Source organism: Dermacentor andersoni, chromosome 8 (genome assembly GCF_023375885.2).
Source record: "Dermacentor andersoni chromosome 8, qqDerAnde1_hic_scaffold, whole genome shotgun sequence".
Classification (NCBI taxonomy): domain Eukaryota; kingdom Metazoa; phylum Arthropoda; class Arachnida; order Ixodida; family Ixodidae; genus Dermacentor; species Dermacentor andersoni.
The window spans coordinates 112590879-112612748 of record NC_092821.1 but is presented as its reverse complement, the minus strand read 5'-3'; the positions used below and the strand labels follow the sequence as shown (position 1 = coordinate 112612748).

Below are 21870 nucleotides of genomic sequence, written 5' to 3'. Positions count from 1 at the left end.
AGCATGGTTTCCGTCTCGCTCGCTCCGTCTACTAATGCAGTCTTACTGCGAGCGAGACCTAAGCTTTAGGCAGAGTCATTAATCTTGGCGTTGCATTCCCAAAGTGGCGCGGCATATTGTCATTCTTTTTCTAGCGAGCTCTGAAGGATAGGATGCTTGGCCTCTGAAGAGGCCGGTAATCTCAAGCAAAGGACAAAGCCCTGTCAAAAGAAATATAGGAACCACAAAGAGCAACAGAGGGAAGAGAGAAAAAAAGAAAGAAAGAGAAAGAAAGAAGGAAAAGTGATCATGGTATAAGAACGACGTGAGTATGAATAAGTAAGAGCAGAACCGAAATGAAGATATTCTCGTGTGGCCTGCCTCGGGTTTACGTACCTCGAAATGTTGAAGAAAATACTAATTAGGTGTCGTTACACTTGTTACTTTTGAGTGGCGCAAATCAGATGGAAGCGTTCTGGGTAAACAACAATAGTTGTTGCAGTATTCTTTCGCATACACTCAAATAGCGGAGACTTTAATTTCTCTTTGTGGTGCAGTGGCCTCTGACGGTAGCGCCAGTTAAGTATTAAATGGTGCACAAGGTCCGGAAGTTTCCGTAATTTTAAAGAAAATGTGCAAGTGATAACATGCAGTATTCAGACATCAATAGATGAGGTGTTTTTGCAGAAACCTGGTTCAGGCTAAGTAGCCATCGGCACAGATCATTTAAATTGGGGGTTTCCTTTAACAGTGGACAACACTGTACGTCTCCTTACGATACAACTGGCGTCGGCCCTCCTGTATTAAACGATGCAATGTGGTGGAACAAACAGACGACATTTTCGCCACTACCTTTAAAAAGCAAGACCGTTCATGGGCGATAAGATACAGACGATCAAAATCTCAAAATGTTATCTGTTTATTTGTAAGCAATATAGCAGAAGTGTGTTGGCTCCTTTGCTAAAGGTGTCACCCGTGTTCACCCGATATGGTCGTTAGATGAACCACACACAGAGTAACTAACGATGCAATATATCATTACGATTACTTTATGACAAAACAATGGGCAGTTGAAAGCAGGAAACGACGGCAACGACAATCTCTTTGTGTCATTGCCCCGTCTGTTTTTCATCGTCTTGCCCTATAGATACAAACTCCTTTCGCACGCGTAACAATACGTTCGATTCGTTGTCCCACACTGTACTACTTGCGTCGTGTCAACGTGTGGTCTTTTGAGGCTTCAGCACAGGGCTTTCTCTGACACTTTTGGTCCATTGAAGAACTTGGAGAAAGCTATTTTTGCAAATAATACTTCCGGGTCGATTCTGTGCACAAATGTATCCTGCCATGAGAGTCAGGCACACAAGATTTTCTCTATGAAAGGAAGGAATCATAGCAAAACGAAGATTTCAAGGGATAAATTTTGTTGAAAGAAAGAAGGAAAGCATCGGCCACGAGACAAAGTCCTGTTAAGGGAACACGGTTTATCAAGCTTTCACCCACCCGCACGCTGCGTACGTAAGTGCGCGTGCGGATGATCGGTTTGCCCACTCTTCGAAATTGCTTTGCCCATCGGGGCTGTGTAGGGCGTTTGTGCTGACGTCATCGAAGCCGACATATTATTGTACAGGCAGCTTGACAAAAAAGCTGTGCATTATATAGATCCGCTTATCTCCGACCGCAGAGGGTAAGCTGTGGATAATACAAGAAAATGGCGTACATGATGTCGCGTAAATATTTCTTTAAGACATCGAGACGCATTGCCACAGGCACGCGAAGAAATGCGCATGCATTTTCTTGACATCGGTGGTCCGGGAACGAGAATGTTTGCTGCCCCCGCAATATAGGTTCACTGCTGTTGCTAGAAGCGTAAAAGTGTGGGTGACTAGGTGTCGTTCGTGAGCTTTATTTTTTATAGTGCCGAGGGTGCTACCTTCGTTCCAAGGAATCAAAGTCTATAGCTTATGCTCGCCCTAATGCCCTACATCTTTGCACCTGTATCTCATCGCACTTTAATCAATGTCACGGGAGTGCAATTTTAAGTGTTACACTGGAGCCCGTCATCAGTGCTTTATTGCTAAGAGTCCAAGATGTTCGTTATGAGAACATACTGGTGCATACATGGTGCCCTCATCTGTTCATATTGGATTCATTGATATGGTGCATACGGTTCTTTCTTTTTCTTTTTTTTTATAGGTTAGGACCCTTTATCCACTGTCAGTCAAGTGCAAGAATTGCCCATGATAGGCGTAAGCATGAAGTGACAACAAAGGTGCTTAGCGCCGACGCGTCAGTTAATTCGGAACAGCTCTATAACAGCTTTGTAAATATGGGGTGCGATCGGAGATCGCTGTTCGCCGCGTTCATTTGGTTACCGGTGCTCGTGATTGGCCTACTCCACGCCGACGTCGCCAGCCGCGGGACGCGGCGGTGTTTTTGGTGACGTCAAAATGACGACACGCTCCAGTCAATCATCTTGCAACCGAGCACATCGTCTGCTAGGCGCCGAACGCTACGGGAGTTGGGATGTTTGGAGCGATCATACGCTCGTTACTAGGCCGGCTTCGCATGGCGCGTCTGTTGGATCGGATAGGATCCAAACAGCGGCTTCGGCCATGCAGTGGCATGTTTGGATCCAATCCATAGTTTAATTCGTGAAAATGGGGCTTGCGATGGGGACTTCGGTTGTTGCATTGGCGTTGCTTGAGGAGGAACGAGAGCAGTGGAGGTGCGAAACGCGTTTGGAAAAATGGCAGAAAGCGAATTCCGGCGTCGGTTTCGTTTCTCCAATAAAATATTGCATTGGTTTGTGTGGCGAACTCGACCCCATCATCGGGTGCCAGCGAGCCCCTGGAATGTGCTTGTTGCCTCTTGAAAAGTTCCCGCCACTGTTCCCGTCGTTTCTTTTTTCCTCTTTTCCCCTCGCTGTGCGCGACACCACTTAGGGACGATGCAAAGAAACTAATACTTATAAAATGTAGTACTCACACATATTGCTATTTGAAAATGTGTTTAATCTTGAGAAGAAAAATATATGTTTCTTTAGGTAAAGGTTTTATTCATTGGAAGCCGAGAAGCATTTCGTTCTGTAGTATACTGTCTGCAAGCAGACGACAAACGAGGAAAGTAAACTTCTGCAGAGTTCAGCGCTTGCCATTCGGCTGCTCTCTCCTCTCCCGTTCTCCCAAATTTCGCATACTGCCACTTACGACGTTGCAGCAGCCGAACAGAACTCGTATCGAACAAAAATCTCCGATCGCGCCCAAGATTCTTTATAAGAAAAGCAGAAAGCGCGTTAACGCTTTTGCAGTGCTCATTTCCCGAACGACCCTCACTGCAATGATATCAGTCGAGCCATCCAAACCGCGAAAAACAAGTAGCCGCTCATGAAACAGAATTGGGTTCAGCACACACACGAGGTATGCAACCTCCATTGCCGCAATGTCAAACTATGCCACGGCGCTACGGCGCCGAACAGCAAAGCAGCCTTCTGCGGGGATCGAAAACAGGTTGGTGCAATGCCTTTCTAGCTATTGTCTGTGGTGGGTCTATTGTACATTCACTGCGTTTGCTTTAGATGGCTTGCCAACATATGAACCAGCTTCCATTGCCTTTTGCAATGCCAAGGCCTGCATTTACATCAGTGAGCCATCGAACATGCCACCGAAGTCCTTTACGACCATGTTTTGCACATTCCAGTGCATAATAGCAAGCAGTTGGTCAGATAGCTGCATTCTGAAACTTACTACGCCTATTGCTTTTGTGTAAAACAGCCTGAAAGTAGAGCCAACCCCTAAAGCGTACGGACCACGCAATCTCAGAAAACGTTGAATTTCCGAGCAGCCTGTAACGGTAGCCAGTAAAAATGTAAAAATGGACATGTTATTCCCATTTCTATGCTCGTGCGCGCGCGCACGCACGCACACACGCACAGAGAAGGTAAATAAAAGGTGAGCGTAAGATTTTTTTTCTTGTTTCTGTGTATTTCCATTGGTGCTTTTCCTCGCTCCAACCCGGACTCGTTTACCGGCACCTAGGCTGGGCCCACAAGGAAAGTGTAGTGGTGGGGTATTTTTCTATGCCAGCAGAAGCATCGGACGAAAAATTCTTCCAAAATACTTCTCCTAGGCGCACATATTGATGCTTCAAAAAAAAAAAAAAGACAAGGTTCTGTGTGGTTTCCGCTACTTGCGAAAGCGACATCCTCGGCGTATCATCTGATACCACGCTGGGATCCAGCAAACATTTTATTTTTTTTTTGCATATCTCCCAGCAGTCGAGGCTTACGTGAAGTCTCAGGTTCCGCGCGAAATACTGCTTGCGCAAAGTATGCAACGAAAGCACTTCTTGCACATTTTAGAACAGCAGGTCTAATGAAGCTGCAGGAATAGTTTGAGTGCGTGCGTGTCTAGATAGGGTGTTTGTCTGATGACAGTGCATACGCCACATTTTTCACCCCAACATATGCAGTTGCATGCCAGGCCGTTAGCAATGCAACTATCTCCAGCTTTCATTAAAGACGGCATATGTTTCTCGGGTTGTATACCGGACGACACTAAACAAATGCTGATGTGACTACAAAAATGAATAAATAAACGAGATTCAAGCACGGTTAGTTACCTCGTCAACAGACCACTGCCACAATTCCTCAGTATGTCTCGCATGTCTCGGACACAAAAAGGAAGGGCAAGCGAGAATGTGCTTCATATACGTCAGCTTCAGTGAATGTCTCTGCATAAAGTAGGCTTTGCGGTGCCTTGACAAGGAAGGAAAACGAGCCCTAAGAAGCGAAAGTGGCAAGATAGGTCAATAGCTACTACAAGTGCTCGCCACGTTCCGCGTTTGCAACTCGCAGGATCGGTCCTTCTACTCAAGCATCACAGCTAACCGTAACTTCCCATTTGCTCTTCCCGTCCATTTTAATCAGTTTGTTTTTCCCCCGTGGAAGCCGAAACTTATTGCCGCAATATATGTTGACGCCGCTGCGCAATTTGACCTTGATAACGGAGTGGAAATTTTGTTGCTGATGGGAAATGCGTGGATGCCATAGAATTTACCTTTTACGTTTTCTTTTTATGTTGTTATCGTTCCAGCTTAATTTCTTTGTCGGCAAGAAACGTTGTTCACGCTGTTTTTCGGAAAAGTTTCTTTTAACGAATAAAGCAAAGTTAAGCGTTCCCAAGGTAAAAATAAAAGAACAGTTCGAGACACAGACGTTGGGAACATTGTAAATGATATTCATGGAGGTTTTTGTTAGGGAAGCGATTCTTTTACGGCAACTTTTGAGGTGAAATAGCAGTAGTAATAATGGGTGAGTGTTCGTTATGCGACTCTCATCAACGTAGTAACTCCGGTAGCTTTGTTGTTAAAGAAAAGGTTTGTCGTCTCTCAGAGAGTAAACAATCGATTCTTGCCTTATCGCGCATTGCACAGGGCAACAGACTCCATATCAAATGCTTGCATATACTATCGTCTCTAATGTCTGCCACCATGACACGAGGTCAGCGTCTGATTCGACGTCTAGCACAGCACATAGTATCACGCTCTCTGGCACTTGCACATTCTGACGGAACGCGTAAGTGTTGAATAAATCGATGTAAAGTTAATGTCAACTATAACCGAGATACAAAAAGACGCAACTCATTTCAGGAAACGTGATCGACACACACACGCCCACACACACACGCACACGCACGCACACACACGCACACACACACACACACATTAAGGACAAGCTGGAGAAACGAATTCTACGAAGACTCACGAGTGGGCCTAGCCAGGGGACGTTGAGTTTGCTCGCGTCTATTGTGGACCAAATAAAGTTTTCACTCACTCACTCACTCACTCACTCACTCACTCACTCACTCACTCACTCACTCACTCACTCACTCACTCACTCACTCACTCACTCACTCACTCACTCACTCACTCACTCACTCACTCACTCACTCACTCACTCACTCACTCACAATAAACACAATCGGAGAAACGGAGTGTAGGTAGATTCGCATTCCAGAGGGCCTCTTCATGAAGGCTAGCCAATCAGTATTGCTCAGAAATTTCTTAAGCCCACGGATAACACCCTTCGTTGACAGGGGAGAGAGAGAGAGAGAGAGAGAGAGAGAGAGATAAAAAGAAGACAGGAATGTTAACTAGTCAAGAGTCCGGTTGGCTTCCCTTTGCTGGGGAAGCGAGAAGGGGAAGGGTAATGAAAGAAAGGTGATACAGAGAGAGAGAGAGAGAGAGAGAGAGAGAGAGCCGTGCACGGACAGCACTACAGAGTAAAAGGCAGGAAATTCGGCAGGGCGCTCAGTAGGTGGTTTTCAATCAATCTCTGAGAGTCAACTGGTGCTAGAGAACCAGCCAATGTCTGCTGTTCACTTGCAATTTGGCAGTACATCGCAACAAGCAAAAAATAAAAAACCTTTCACAGATGTACTTACTTACACATCAAATACATAGAAGCTGTACAACATAGTTCTCCCATCTTTGGGAATGCCTAGACGTAATTATTTCTTTATTAAATATTTATTTTTGTGTTTTCCATATACTGCAGGCATAATGCAGGACCAAGCAAGGTGGGCAAAAAGAGAAACAAACGAAAATATAGGCAATCTTGCAGCCATGCTTCACATTGGGATATCAGGTACGTTTAATAAAATGTGTCGCTCTCTTATCGTTCTACGAAACAAAGAGTTCTTCAATGTTCCGGTTTTTTTGTGAAGTGCGTTGTTATGGAATGCTGCTTACCGTCTCGTGTTTGTCTCTCTACTACTAGTGACAGGTAGTGGTTGGGTTAGTGGGGAGTAGTCAGTGGGGAGTAGGAACATGAGTTGAATCTGGCGAAATTTTCTGCGTGAGCAGAATGAATGTATAGCGCTATCTTAGATTAGTTGGGATTGCTAGCCCTGCTGGGAATGTTTGGATAGATGTCAAAGAAGAATCTTCTTCGTATTCGTCCGATTGACCGAAATCTACTCACCACTTTGCGAACAATTCACTATATACATCTATGGTGCTATTTGTTCGCAGCATTCTAGGCTTTTCAAATGCTTCGCTGTATCCGATCTTGCTGCTTCTGTACTTTCTGTTATGTCCAACGCATTCAGACAGCTCTGTATTATTGCTCTCATACATATTAGACACCCAGCACCTGTCCTCCTGCTCCCGCCGCCGCTTTACCAAAGTTTTTGAAAGACTGCGCTCTAAAGCTTTTCTGTAAAGAGATGACTGGAATGGTCTGTTGCGAAGACATCTATATAAGAAACATAGCTAAAAATTGTTCGTGTCAGGCCTGAGACAAAGTTATTGTCGCAATAGCAAAAAATCTTCGCTACTTTACGTCCCAAATGACAACTGAAATATTATGCGTCTGAAATTCGCCTTCCCGCCTTGTTTCCTTTTTTTCTTGTTTTGCTTCCGTGAGCTTTCCCATGCCTGAAGACTGTAACAGGTTGCCGTTTCATTTCCTTGAACACAAACGGCAATGAGCAGCGGGAACCAAAACAGCGAAACCCACTGTCCGCGCAGATTACTGTCTTTCATAATTATGGAATTAAGGCAACGTCCAGAAAGCTTCACGCTCTTCGAGGTCCACAGGGAGCACTATGGACAGCAGTAATAGCCTTTATGTCGTACTCGCCTTTTTGTGTGCTTCCAAACGACTTCGTCGTTCGGGGAACTTGCTGACTGTCGTGATGGTTTTTTGCCTTTATAGCGACGGTATAATGACTTTCTGCAATGGCATATGTCCAGGCAAGAAAAACAGGAACCATGGTAAAGACGCCTAGATACGTGAACATACAGAGGAAACAGACACAAAGACAGCCTGACTATTTGGTTGAAGCCTTGACCTTTGTCAGCGTATGCAAAGAGAGGACATTGGTGTTCCGCCGGTAACGCCAGCCGTCAATTCTGTTCAGCCGGTCGTTACAAAGCTGTAATGATCTGTTTCGGTTTTTATTGCCTCGCTGAGACTAATAAGCTGGAACAGTGAGCGAAAGCTGTTCCTATGCTTTTTCAAATATATCGTTGTTTTTTTTTCGATTTACCCATTAGGGCCACCAGATTGGATGAGGCTGGTCTATTAACATTCGAAATTGAAGGAAACGCAGAAGTCACGGGGTTCCACGGAATGAATTCGCCGGTTTCATTAGACAAGTCACTTTCCTTTACCCGAAAAAAAAAAGAGAACCTAACACGTTTCTCCAGTTCGCCTGTCCTTTTCTTTAACTAGTCAAACTATTTCTTTCGAAATTGCGCTCGCACTGTATTAGTCTTTAGTTTTGGTTTTATTCCTACATCGTACAATTTATTTTTCTTCGTATTTGAGCAAAGTTGTGTAGAGATTAAAGTTGCAAACTAATAAGCCTAGGAAGCAAACTAGGAAGCATTCCTTAGCTATGCAGCTAAGGAATGCATATGAGAAAATAAGCGACTATAGGCACGTATTCCGGCGGTAAAGAAGCACCTTATGACATAGTTTCGCAAAACGGGTCCCTAAGCCTAACGGCATTGCGCAAAGCGGAGTGGTTCACGCCGTTAAGCCCCAGCACTGTGGCATTGGCGCTAAGGCTCTCTATGAGATACGCAGTCATAGAGTTTGGAGAACTTATTTTTTTATCACTTGCACGACATGCCCTGCTCTTTCTCTTTATCTGCAGCTGCCTGCAACTTACCGGTAACGACTCCGCCTAATCGGCAAACTTCGGGTGTATCACTTGGCACGAGACGCAATTTCCGTAAGACCCAGACCACACGTACACCCGTGAGCAAAAGTATACGGACCACTGGGTCGCCGAAAAAAGTTGAAAGTTTTGTCACGCAACCCCTGCTCCGTATACTTTTGCTCACGGGTGTACGCTTGCGGACGCGCCTAAGCTCGCGTCCGCGCGCCCACACATGCGCAGACGGTGCGGCAGGGCTCGTACGCGTCAAAACGCGTCAAAACGCGTCGAAACGCGGCTAAACTTGGGAACAGCTGCTTTCTGTTATCGCGTGCTTGGGATGCCTCAAGCCAACGCCCTCTCAGAATGTTGAGAGGGTGTTGCTCAAGTCAACGCGCCTGGCTACGCAGCTGCGGCGCGGTACATTCAACTGACAGCGGACCAGATGTATATCATGCAAGAAAGTACTTAACCTTTCCCTTTTGTGCTGATCTAACAGCTCTAATAATATAACTGCTTTTATAGATACCGACGCATTTTGAAACGCTGTCACTAACAAAGTACGAAGTGGCGTCTTTCAAGGCGTTTATGAATGAGTCCAGTGAGTGCGCGCTGTCTCGCGTATTCGCGAATGCAAGCCGCTATTCCTCGCGAAACGCGGCAGGCGAAAGGCGCGCTGACGCGAGCTTGCGCGCGTCTGCGAGCGTGCGTGTGGTTTGGGCTCAATATCGCCACGGACGGTTACTGCCACGTTTCAGTCTTTGATCGCCGCCGCCTATATCAAGCTTTTCATATGGGTACTTTCATTACCAACAGTTGCGAGTTTCCAGTTGCTTTAACTTCATTCAGCGTAATTTGCCATTCCGTCTTGTCACATGTCACTGTATGGCATGCGTACACACGTTGTTGGAGATGTGTAGTAGCAGAAGAGAAATGGATTGTGGGTGTGCGTCCTTCACGCTGGATTTTGATGTATAATATTCTACAAAACAGTGTTTTTCAAAACGCTACGCCCGTCGACAGAACCGCACACTGTTCCCATAATACTGTGATCCAACTAATATTTAATCCATTCTACCGAGTATCCTCACTACTAGTTTAATAACGCAGAACTCGTAATTTTTTTTTTATTACGCAAAGTTTGACGAAGCGGGCTACTATAGCCAGGCTGAACCCGCATGTAGCTACACAACACTGCCGCGGCCACCACCAGGATTCGGGCAGATCAGTGAAAAACTAGCGCCTTACAAAAACGAACACCCACTTTCAGCTTTTCAAACTCGTTCGTATTCCGCCCACGTCCACGAACTCCCAGCGTGATTATCAGTGACCTACGAACACTGCACCGCGTTTAACGAGGCGGATCTCAAGCTCGGCATTTCTAAGCTGGCGATGCGGGTGGGCAGTCAGCCCGGGACACTAGTGGACATGGAGGAGCTCGAAGGCGCAGCCCAAGAGCGTCGTAGATTTTGTACGTGTCGCCGGATCACCCGGCCTACTTTAGTTCGCATCTCTTTCCGAGTTATTAAAAAAAAAAAAGCACCCCGCACAACTTTCGGCGAGCGTACTTCCTGGAACACGTGATCAGAAGCAAAGCGATAGTTTTTTGGAACATTTCGCAGCTTTGGTATTTTGTTCTACGAAAGCTGTCTCAACTCTAGAATGCGCTCTTAGAAAAGGTGGCTTCCGCATTACAGATATGTAAGCTGTCTCTCGCCCCCCCCCCCCCTCCACCTGCTTGAGTTGCTTACATAGATCCTACGAGGGATGCGTGTACACAGGTCTTTCATGACCTTACAGTTATCCTCTGTCGACGCGAACTAAAAAAATTTCCCACGAAGAATGCTGACACGCTTACGCTGCTTCATTTGGTGATAGGCGCGTCGCAGCCGCGCTGTTTTGAAGTCAACGTGCTGCCCGCGAATAACAATGTTCAATCCAGGACGTGAACTTGACACGAACGCGGCATTTCTCGCCGACACTATAGGCAGCACCGAGAACGTGCCCTGACGCGACGGCGGGACTGGAACAAAATCTTCGAGCAAGTTCGGCGCGCGTTTGGTTTCTTCGCTGACGTTTAAATTGTGCGGGGAACGAGCGACCCCTAGCCACGGCAGGCGGCCTGACCACGCGTAATAAAGAATTGTGGAGGCACAGTTCACTAAGGCCTACGTTGGCCTAGACTTAATTTGTTTCTCCAGTCGCGTATGTTTGGTACACGAACCGCCGAAGACACCGAATGTGTCGGGGGGGGGGGGGGGGGGGGGCAGAGATATAAAAGCAAAAAACAAAAATCTTACTGCGCAAACAAAGAGATAGGCTCTTTAACAAGCAACCTGAGCGAGCCGCTGAGCCAGCGGTTATCTCTGAGCGCGGACTTTTTCTTGTTTTGGTCATTGCGCTCATTTTCTTCTTCTCTCTTCAACTTTCCGACATGCTCGCTATCTCCCACTACTTGTTCTTTATTCCTTAGGTGATCCTTTATGGCGTCTTTTCTTTTTTTTATTCTTCCACTGTTTGCCAAACCATTTGATTTTCCTTACGTCTTCCTACGTCTCTCTCTCTGTCACTCTTTGTCTCCGCCATACTCCACATGACAACCGTTTACCGGTCTACTTGTCCTTATCTTTTCAGTTTTGCAAAGCTGCTCCTAAATGCGACGGCTAGTCTTTTCTTAACGGGGGGGGGGGGGGGGGGCGGTGTTCTTGTTCGTACCTGCAGATTGTCGTGCGTGTCCTCTGTCTTTGTTAGTTATCTTGGCGCTCTCGTTCCGCGAGCGCTCTTTGTTTCCACCGGTTCGCCTCTTGCCTCACTCGGAGGAGCACCTGTCTCCGTTCCCTGGCGATTTATTGAGTCCCTCGAGCTGGGGTTTACTGCGAGCGCTTCCAGAATCTTTCCTTCCCGGGAGAAGATTGCCGAGATAAAAACCGAAGCGGGCCCCCCTTTTTTATTTCAATTTTGGTTCTTTCTTTGATTTCGTCCGCTCACCGCCATTGCAGCTCTGTGCCGGCAGACCCAGAGTTTCTGCACGACAGCACAAGCTCTCGGAAGTACGTAATGTCCACTACGAATTGGGACAGAAATTCAGAAAATAAAAAGACTGCAAGTCTAGCTGAGCACGGGTTCAGTTCGTTACCCTACACTATGGGAACAGTGGTGGCAGCGTATTAACAAGGAGAGCGATGTGTTGAAGGGAGACTAAAGAGCAAAAGATAACTCAGGCTGTGTTAGTAAATTATCCTCCTACAAACGCGAAAACAAGCTACGTTTATCGCGAGAGGAGTCTTGGTGTGGCAAAAAAGACGCGAAAACACAAAAGACGAGTAGCGACGCCACCTTTAAGTTCTCACACAGCAGTTGGTCGTGACGTCATAGATTAGGCGCCGTCTGCTCGGACCTAGTTAAATTTGTAGTAGTAAAAGCGAATTACATAGAATACTGAAACCAATAATGACTGAACTTATGAAGTTTCAGGAAGTTTTGCTGAACTACAACGGCCGAAATTGGAAAAGAAACGTACTTTGCAATCTGTGACGTCCCACTGACGTAGCGACCTGATGCTTATTATTATGATCATTTGTTTTGGAAACATATATACACTAGATAGGAAAGGGAAAGCGAGGAACGACAATTTCTCGCCGATGGTACCGGCGCGAAATTCAAAACAGGAACTTTTGTCGCCAACTTCTCTCCTAATAATCAACCTATTACTGAACAAAATCTACGAAAGTAGAGTCTTTGAAGAATGCTTTATCGTTCTGTACTGATTAAATGGTTTTTTAGTTCTCCTTTAAAACTCATTGTGAACTGGATGCAGTCCCGCTGCCTTCGTCAAAATCAACTACGCCCAAAAAGAGAGAGGCCGAAATGCAAGAATGCTCTCGTAAGTACACAAAGGCGCGCATTAAAGAAGCCCTGGTGGTCGAAAATATTCCACAGCCCTCCAATACCGCTTCTCTCACGGGTACTGTGCTCCTTCGGGACGGTAACCTCAACGACTTGATGAATGAAATAGAATTCTACACCGGTTTTAAAGCTAGAGACAGGTGTAAGTGATAGAGGGAAAGAAAAAAAAAGACACCGGTTAATCAAACAACAAGGTTCGAGTCTAGATCGCTGAAACTGCATCTGTTATATTGAGAAAGAAAAAATTCGCAGTATCGCCTGAATGGCGAAGCATTGACACAGATAGCAAGGTTTAGTGTTGCGCTTGAACTCATCAGGCGGCGCTGTAATCGTACGTGTGTGCGGCATGTTCACGCAACGCGACACGCAAGGCAACTCCACCTGGGCGTACGGAAAACAGCACCTTGGGTGCTACCAGGCTTCTCACAACGCTCGTGTTGTGACCAGAGCCGCCACTAGTTTTACAGGCACCGCACCTCGAGGGTTCAGGTGACGGGAACACCGTCGGTGTATGATCAGCGCCTACAGATTAATATTGGATAACGTTAGCTTGGCGTTTATTGACGCTACCGTTCAGACCTGTGCACGCGCAAAAAACAGCTCGGCAGAAGCGCTATAGCGCTTATAGCGTGCGGTTGAGCACGAAGTTAACGACAGCGGCGGAAGGCTGAACGTTTTTAACAGCGGAGCTGTTCAAAGTCGAGCCTTCGCCGTACGTTGTCCGGTGTCACGCAGGGGGGCAAGGGCCAGAGCGCGCGCTGGGGAAGGGGGGAGGAGGGGGGTATAGGAGCAGGTGTTTCGCAGGCGCGCGCCCCTTTGTCCCATGAATTCCGCTTGGTGCGAGCGCCAGCGGCAGCTCGCACCGAGGATCGAGAACGGGAAGCGCAAGCCAAGCACCGGCGGAGGCAAGCCAACCCCCAGCTATCAGTTCGGCCACAGACACGTTCCCAATGGCATCCAGAACGTCGATGTTTGCAGCGATGACTCAGTACAGCTTGCCTATCAGCCGGCTCTTGGGACGTTACTGGGAAACCGAAGCTCGAATCTAGCAAAACGACGACAACGAGAGGGAAGACTTTCGTGAAAGTCGCGCCAAACACGAGTTCAAACTCGAGAAAACGACCACCAGCTTCGCTGTTTTGACAGCTTTCACTGCGTGGTACTGACTTTTGCTTCTTTTTCCCTGGCTCCGCCCTCGAGGTTGATTCAGCGTAGCGTTTACGATGCGTCCGCTTTGCTTGGTCGTTTTTTTTTCAGCCCAAACGCACTCCGCACCTCTGTGGGCTTTCGAATTCTCAGCGCGCTTTCCGCGCGTACGCTGGCGATTACGGTAGAGCATGACAGCGATGCTGGTAGTGCCCAACGGCATGAATGCGCTTAGAGCGTCCGTATCAATTCCTATCGCGACAATCATTCTTACGACCAGGCGATGTTCACGAGTTTGGCATATCCTGCCGGTCTTCCTATACGAACAGTCGAAAAAAAAAACAGTCATCGCGAATAAGCACAGATACAGCTTGAATATACCTACGAGGCCTCAACGTACTTGCATCACCTGCAGCTGTATGAAAATTCATATACTGTCAGACCACCATATACCATAATGACGTTCATAAATATGGGTGCCTCCGTAAGTACCTGTATACTCCATGATGAATCATGTGGAATTATTAGAGAGCGCCGTTTTGGAGAATCTGGGCTTCTTTAACAGCCTTTTCAGGGAGTCCGTCAGAAGCGTTTTTTTTTTTCAGTGAATGTTTTATGGTTTGGCCTTGACCATCAGGAAAAGAAGGAGGCGCAGGCGCACTGCATATAATGGAGGTTTTGTGCCCCATAGAACTCCAGCGTGCTCAGCTTCTTTGCCAAGCAATCCCGCAGCTGATGTCGAATGTTTCCGCGCCGTTTTAGTGCGATTTCGTGCTATTCTCGCGTAGTTTGTATTCTCTAGTGCCTGCGTTTGGTGGGAAGTGTAGTTACCGAAACGGGATGGCTTTTCTAAATGTACTTCTAAAAAAAGCAAGGCAACACGATAAAAATGAAGACGCTGCAAAATGTAAGAAAGCTTGCCGATTAATCGGCATAAGCTTCGCATTCATCCTACGTAATTTCTATAAGAATAATGGCGTTTGGCACAACTGGCGAAAAAGAAGGAAGCAGTTGTAGTCACAGGAAATCCTTCTTCTAAAAGTATAATTGAAGAAAATGAACTTTCGCACTGCAGGCTTATTATGTGTCGTTTCGTTACAACATCGCCTTAGTGTAAGTCTGCTGCTGAAAAATAATTTTTTTTTTTTGCGAACAAACGCGAAAGTGGACGTTTAGAGCAATTTAAAACAAAAAAATATCTCAAGCTATTCTCCCAAATGAAGCTGGCATCGGCCTAACCTTTCTTACTATACGTATGAATGAGCTCGATGGTAAAAATACTTTCCTCCGCCTTCCTTCTCAGTACGTATTTCTAAAAGAGGCAGTGTCGCAACAGCTTGCTTTCACATTTGACACAATAAGAGAAACAGGCATAAACGCAAGTAATGTGCTTCTTGGGGTATTTTTTCCTTGCGGCCGATCGTGGATTTTCGCCACAATGAAAGCTGTCGAGTGGCTTGTGTGAAAGCAGTCGCTTCAATAGGCTATCCCCGGGAGAACTGTGGTGGTGGCAGATATAAAGTGTTTAAGAAAAGAACCATATTACCAGGAGCTGCTAAGGTGAGTGCGGTCTACAGTTTCTGCTTTCTCAAAATGGAAATACTTATTATCAGTTCAAAAGCCTTACTAATCGTTTCCTTTCTTCGGTTGAGAATGAGTTGAAAAAATAAATAAAGGCGATTGCCTCTTTTTGCGCGTTTCTGGTCAGCGTTTCACGCTTTACGAAAGAAGTAGATCGAAGTTATCTTTCGGCCCGGGGGGAATAAAAGTGAAATAGAATTGCGAGGTTCGTCCGTGGTAGAACGTCACCGCTTCCTCTAAAACGGCGAAAATTTACCTTCGTTTTTGAGCGTTCAGAGAATTTTCGAGAGTGCCAGCGCACAGTTTAAAGCCTTTCTGGGACCTTAGTTGTTAGAGTGCTGTCGCATGTGTTCTTGCTTTCATTTCTAGCGGGGTCGCATGCCTTCCAGACGTCTTCAGTCTGGAGCAGGAGCTTAACGAAATTTCTTATCTACGTTAAGTGTTGTCTTCTGCTTTCACAGCGCGTGCAGTTCTTTTTTTTTTTTTTTCAGGGACCTCGTCAAGTATACACCGGAGTTGAAGTGGTCGATCTTTTCGTCGGGTCATTCGTGCCTTTCTTTATTTCTATTCTTAAAGCGAAGCGCTTCGCTCGATATTGAAGCGGCACATTCTTTTCGTTAATTAGCACGTCCTCAAGAACGCGCTGGTGGTTTCTTGACTTTCGATAGCTGGTTTAAGTGTACCGTCCATACCGCGGGCTCAGTCTTCCCTAGAGCTTAATATTTTTCCCCAGAGCTTACGAATTGCTGAATTTCACGTACTTCATCCCTTCAAGATAGTTCTTACGCTCTCTTCATTTTTACTAGTAATTTTAAACGCGGGACACTGCGCTTGATCTTGATGCTGCATATTTCTTTTTCCCCCGGTCGTCTAGTTTTTTTTTCCATTACCAATTAGCCTTCGAATTTTCCTCTCAGTTCTCGATGTCTCTCAGTTGGTTTAGCCTTGTTCCAGTGCACCAAATATTTAGAGGCAAATTTCCACGTGACAAGCCGTTTGCGCTACCCTTGTGCTCAGGTGTGTGTCTCCAAAACCATTTTCATTTACAACTCGTGCCTCGTTTCTGGCTTGAAAAAACAAGGACAAAGTGGGAGCCATACTTACTTGAGGAAAAGAAGAGAGGACGGGTCAAAGTAAAGGTCCCTAACGAGCTGCTCCGCTCAAAAGAAATGTCAACTCAATAAAAACTGGCCTCTGAAGAGGGACGACGGGGACACGCAGAGACACTTGAGGACACGCAAATTCTTGTCCGAAGAGCGCGCTAAGAGCCACGAGCGTAAACACTTGTGAGCTCAGGTATTTCCGGAAACGCATGGACGGCTCAACTCATTTCATAGAAATTCCGGGAAGGGCGTACGTCTTTGCTTATGCTGTCTTAGTTAGGACATTTTCGCACATTGCCTTTCTAAGCAACATACGCGACGCCGTCAAGTTCGTGGCTTTCAGACTGCGCACATAACGCCCGAGTGGCCATTTCCACACGCCACGCTGTCCGCAACGGTCGATGGTTCTTTCTGTCAACACCACCTCGGGCCCGGAGCCTTATCTCTTTGGCGTTAACCAACCACGTTAACGTTGTTAATCTTCTCTGACTGCGCGCCGACACGACAGTGTGTTTTGCTCTTTGCTAATCTCATCTCAAGAGCACAAACCTATTCTGCACGTCTACATTACTAACCCATTTAGGACCAATGGTCCAAGCCTTAGCTTTTCCACGACAAACCCGCTGACATTCTATAAAAATGCGCTTTCTTTCTCTTCCTTCAGCTCTGCCGTATTACCAGCCATCAGAAAGAAGAAAAAAAGAAAATGGTCAGCTGCTCAGCGATTTTCTTCTTAGATTTTTTTTTTTTGTCACCCTGACAACGGTACTAGCATCGAAGCCTGTCCAGCCGCGTATAGGGTTTCGTTGATGACGATTCATTTTCTCGCACGATACGGCTCGCGTCGGCGAGTCACAAGATAGCATCGGAAGACCTTTTTTTCCTTGCGTTCCGCTTTTCTCGCGATGCAATACGGATACTCCGAATGCCCTTTTTCTCGCGATAGCATACGGAAGCCCTTCACATCATCGAACATTAGTCGTTAACCCTTGCGGCCAACCTTCGGTTCGTTTTTTTTATTCGCTGGTTTGTAATGTAGGAAAACGCCTCCCTAACGTGCCATCACAGCAGATTTGCTTCGTCTCGTCCCTGATCCAGTTCCCGGATGTAGCGGCTGCGAGCATACGTGTTTTAACGCTTCGTGTCTATTTCTTTATTTTTCTTTCTTTTACCAGTTCCCAGATGTAGCGGCTGGGAGCATACGTGTTCTAACACTTCGTTCTTTTTTTCGTTTCTTTTTGCGCTCTGTTTCCTGCTTTACACTTTTGCAGAGACTCGGTGTGACGGCCAGCGTGATTTGTGCAAGGCTGTGGAAACGGCTTCTGAAAATTGCGATAACGTTTCCGTGCGCATTCGGTCACTACTAATTTTATTCCACTCCACAAAATGTTCACTAAATTCTTCTGAAAAAAGAATTTTCGGTCTAGAAGACAAGTTTGTCGAAATCTTGGACATGTCCGCAGTGATTCGAGGAAGAACGCGCAGAATTGGCCGACTGTGCACACAATGGTTCAATACTCTCTCGGGGCAATTTTGGGCTTTCAGGGCGACAAAAACAGCAGAAGAGTTGAAAAAGTCACGGCACTGTTATTGGTGATTATAAGAGCACCGTGTTCTGATTGAATGTAGGCTACACCTACAGAACCAAGAAAGCAAACAGCGCTTTATGCACACTGCACTCCGTCGTTTCGGTATTCGAGAAATTCGTTATCCTATAGTTTCGTCTGTGAACTATACATGACAGATGCCACAGAATGAGTACTTTTGTCAAGTTGCGCATGTAGTTATCTACTAGGTAGACTAGTTTTATCCCCCAAAGGATGGCTGTATCGGACCACAGTACTTCCATGGACCATTCCGCGTGTAAGGCTTAAAACAGCGAGCACTTCTTTGGCTTAATGTACTTCTCGATGCGACGTAGGGTAATAAGGCGATGTTTCGCTGCTAATGGCTGCGTTACTGCTTTTAAGTACTGCGAATTGTTAATGTTGCGGTGCCTATAATTCCTAGCTTCGTGGTTGCTCCAGAACACTCCTCATCGAGTCGTGTAGTATTTATGCCGTCTGAATGATACAAGACGGATGATTGAAGCGGCAAAAACATAAATGGATGAGCGCCTAATATCTTAGTACCACGCTCTCAGAACGTCATCGGTGCTAGTTAGCTATTCACGCCGTCGTTGTTTGCATGCTCATGAATTTGGATCACTTATGGGTCACCGACAACAAACGACTGTGGAGATATTGCCGCTTTCATTACCGTCTCAGCTTATATTTTGCTGCGGACACTTATCTGCTGTGGCCTTATCTTTTACGGCAGGTCCGAAAAATAGGATGAGTTTACACACACACACACACACGCACGCGCACACACACACACGCACACGCACACGCGCACGCGAACACACGCGCACACACGCACACACACGCACACACACACACACCCACGCACGCACGCGTGAAAAAAGAGACTTCGGCGTGAAGGGCGAAGCTGCTCAGACCCCGGAGGTACAACCGTCGGCATCGCCAGTATGGCCTCTTTAACCGTCCTGTGCTGCTTCCTTTTTTTTTTGTGCAAATTATGCCTTAAGAAAGGATTATCCCACGCGGCGACTTACACGAGAAACCCGTCCTTACTAATCGCATTAGCGGACGCACTGAATCTCAACTGCCTTGAAGGCTTTGATCGGTGACATTTTCAGCGTCCCTGAGCATAGTGCAAGCAAGAAAACGTTGGAGAAACACATCTTTATCAGTTCGAGGTAGTTCGCAAACATCTCAAATATAAATGTCTCAAAACGTTCCATCTACCTTTCTTTTTAATGTGGAAGGTATCTCGCAGGTTCATTATTCGTTCCTCAGCTGCTCGTACAATGTTTCTAGAGCCAAACATTCTATACTTCTATGCCTTACGCTGCTGTCATTTCTCTCTTGAAGTTTTTTGCATACTACTTGAATACAACATGCTTATATGCAACAGCATTCAGCCCTGCTGGCTTTCTTAAAGCCCTCTGCATACAATCTGTTTCTTAGGCGCTTCGTTCCAGAAGTTGTGCGAGATTTAGAGGAAGCGGCATCTTAAATGATAGCAACAATGACGCAGACAACAAGAACACCATCAACAGTGGCAAAGACAACGAACGCAACATATTTTAAGTATATGTAACAAGATCTGACATCTCTTAACGGCACCGGCTACTCTTCGGCTTGCACGAGCGATAAAAAGACACATTAAGCGGTTTCCATATCTAGAGTGACAAGAAGCATTTCAGAAACAGTTATAATTGTTATTATTTATGTAATTATTATCAATAAAATTATTTATAATATTAATAAGTGATTAGGAAAATTATTGATCATGGCATGCAGATATCCAAACCCTATGAAAATGCTAAAAAGGCCAATGTTCCCCCATTTGTTTCCGAAAGAACTGAAAACAACAACGAGACTGAAAGACCGTGCACACAGAAAAGCTGGTCCAAGGTGCCTAGGCAAGTGGAAACTTGAATTTAGACACTGTCGTTGCCTTTGCAAATTTCATTATAACAATTACCACTGCAACCACGTTGAACGTGTTGAAGGCAGCATGACACGTGATTCAATATAGTTCTCGAGCTGTATGTGCCCTCTGATCCCAATAAAATGAGGCCTGAAGATGTATCTCTTGTTGATGAAAATGGCGACGTTGTCTCAAAAATTGCTGATGGTTTTGCAGAATGTTTCTGTTCTGTATTTGGTGGAAATTTATGTTACTACCTCAAGCAACCTTCGTTCTCAGTCTGGTATGGTCAATCTTTCTTAGTCTGCTACAGTCTACGCTATGAGCCTACGACGATCTTGTCTTGAAGTTTATGGAGCCCCTCAGATCTTTCATTTCTTGTGGCGCTGGTGGTATACCACCCTCACTACTTAAGAGGCATGGAAACGTATTTGTCCCTGTTCTCACGATTATTTTCAAGTGTTAACTAAAGTCTACTACGTTTTCTAGCGCTTTTAAGGTGGCACGGTAGCGTCAGTACACAAATCGAGTGCTTGAAGTGCAGTTACTCACTACCGGCCTATATCGATCCTCCGCGCTACGTCGGAAGTGTTTGAAACCGTTTTTCGCATTCCCTGCTGTTTTGTTGGCTCTAACAACATTTTAATAGATGAAGAGCATGGCTTTGTATCAGGGCACTTGACAACAACGAACGTGGTCACATTTATGAGCCGTGCTTCGAGTGTTGTACTAAGTAGGGACCAGTTAGACACACGTCACTTTGACCTAGATAAGACGTATGATGCAGTTTGCCATGAGCTGCACATTACAAAGTTCACATAAATTGAGATACCGTCTTCTATCACTGCCCGGGCATCTAATTGCCTGATCAATAGATCGTGCTTCGATACGCATTGATTGACAGAGCCATGTTAGCTATGAGGTCACTATCAGAGTTTCTCAAAGAGTCGTTCTTGGCCACCTTCTCTTCTTAGTATTATTAAACCACACTTCGTCAGCAATTCCAGCCTTTCATTACTCCTTTATGCAGACGCTTTAGGCTAATTAAGAATGTCAACAGTGTTGACGTCCGTACTGACCTTCAAATAGAGATTTTTTTCACTCTAACTGGTGCAGTGGCAACAAGCTACTGTTAAATTTCTCCAAAACTGTGCCGTTAAGTTACAAGTTGCAAACTCACCATGTGCAATATTCGTACACCCTTGGGTCAATGACCCCTTGACAAAGGGTCAAAGAACCATTGACCCCTTGCTCAGTAATAAAATGAAATATCTTCGTGTGTAGTTCCACAAAACGCAAACTTTCTCTTCACACCCTAAATATGCGAAACGACGCGCCGTTCGCGCTCTTGGCATTGTTTGTCGTATATCGCATGGCTTCCACTCCCCTGTTGACTTTCCGAAATTGTAACTGTAAATGCGTACGTTTCTCTACTAGAGTATGCCTCTGTGGTTGGAGCGGAATGTGCAAATCTAATTCTGACCTCATTGAACGCGCCCGCAATACATTGATATCTATTTGCAAGCACGAGCTTTTTCCACTCTGGCGACCATGGTCCAGCCATCTAATACATACCTGTACTCACACCTGTAAAGCCAAGACGTATTAGACCAACCTTCTGTTTCCCTATATGATAGTCCATGCCATTATATGTTGCCGAAAGCTTCTTGATCACGCGCAATTTCTCGTGCTGGAAAAGCTTACCAGAGGGCGTGCTGCATTATCTGTATGGCCTTGATGCAATAGCGACTGTCCTACAGATGGGCGCAAAAGAACACGTGATAGATATTCTGCCCGTATTGACGTATTTCATTCAGTATTGAACCCCTGTAGTTTGTATGTAAGTAGATAATCAGGCTGTATGATTAACTCCCTTCTTGGCCTGCATCCTCGTTTTCTGTTTGCCTCTTTGTTTCCTATCTCCCATTGTTTAGTCTACCACATTTGTCTTCTGTGTACATTTTGTATGTGATATTTATTTTTAAGCGCAA

The 21870-nt window shown here is 45.7% G+C and overlaps 1 protein-coding gene and 1 long non-coding RNA gene across 2 annotated transcripts in view; one reads left to right on the top strand and one right to left on the bottom strand.

Annotated features, from left to right (window-relative positions):
* The window catches only part of LOC126529216 (uncharacterized), a 530839-nt gene that overhangs the window by 30743 nt on the left and 478226 nt on the right, over nt 1-21870 (top strand). Inside the window, exon 2 of the long non-coding RNA XR_011896100.1 lies at nt 6536-6625. This is a non-coding gene — a long non-coding RNA (uncharacterized lncRNA). The remainder of the gene's footprint in view (nt 1-6535; nt 6626-21870) is intronic.
* Nucleotides 1-21870, bottom strand: part of LOC126529215 (uncharacterized) — a 233015-nt gene that overhangs the window by 70596 nt on the left and 140549 nt on the right. The window lies entirely within an intron of this gene.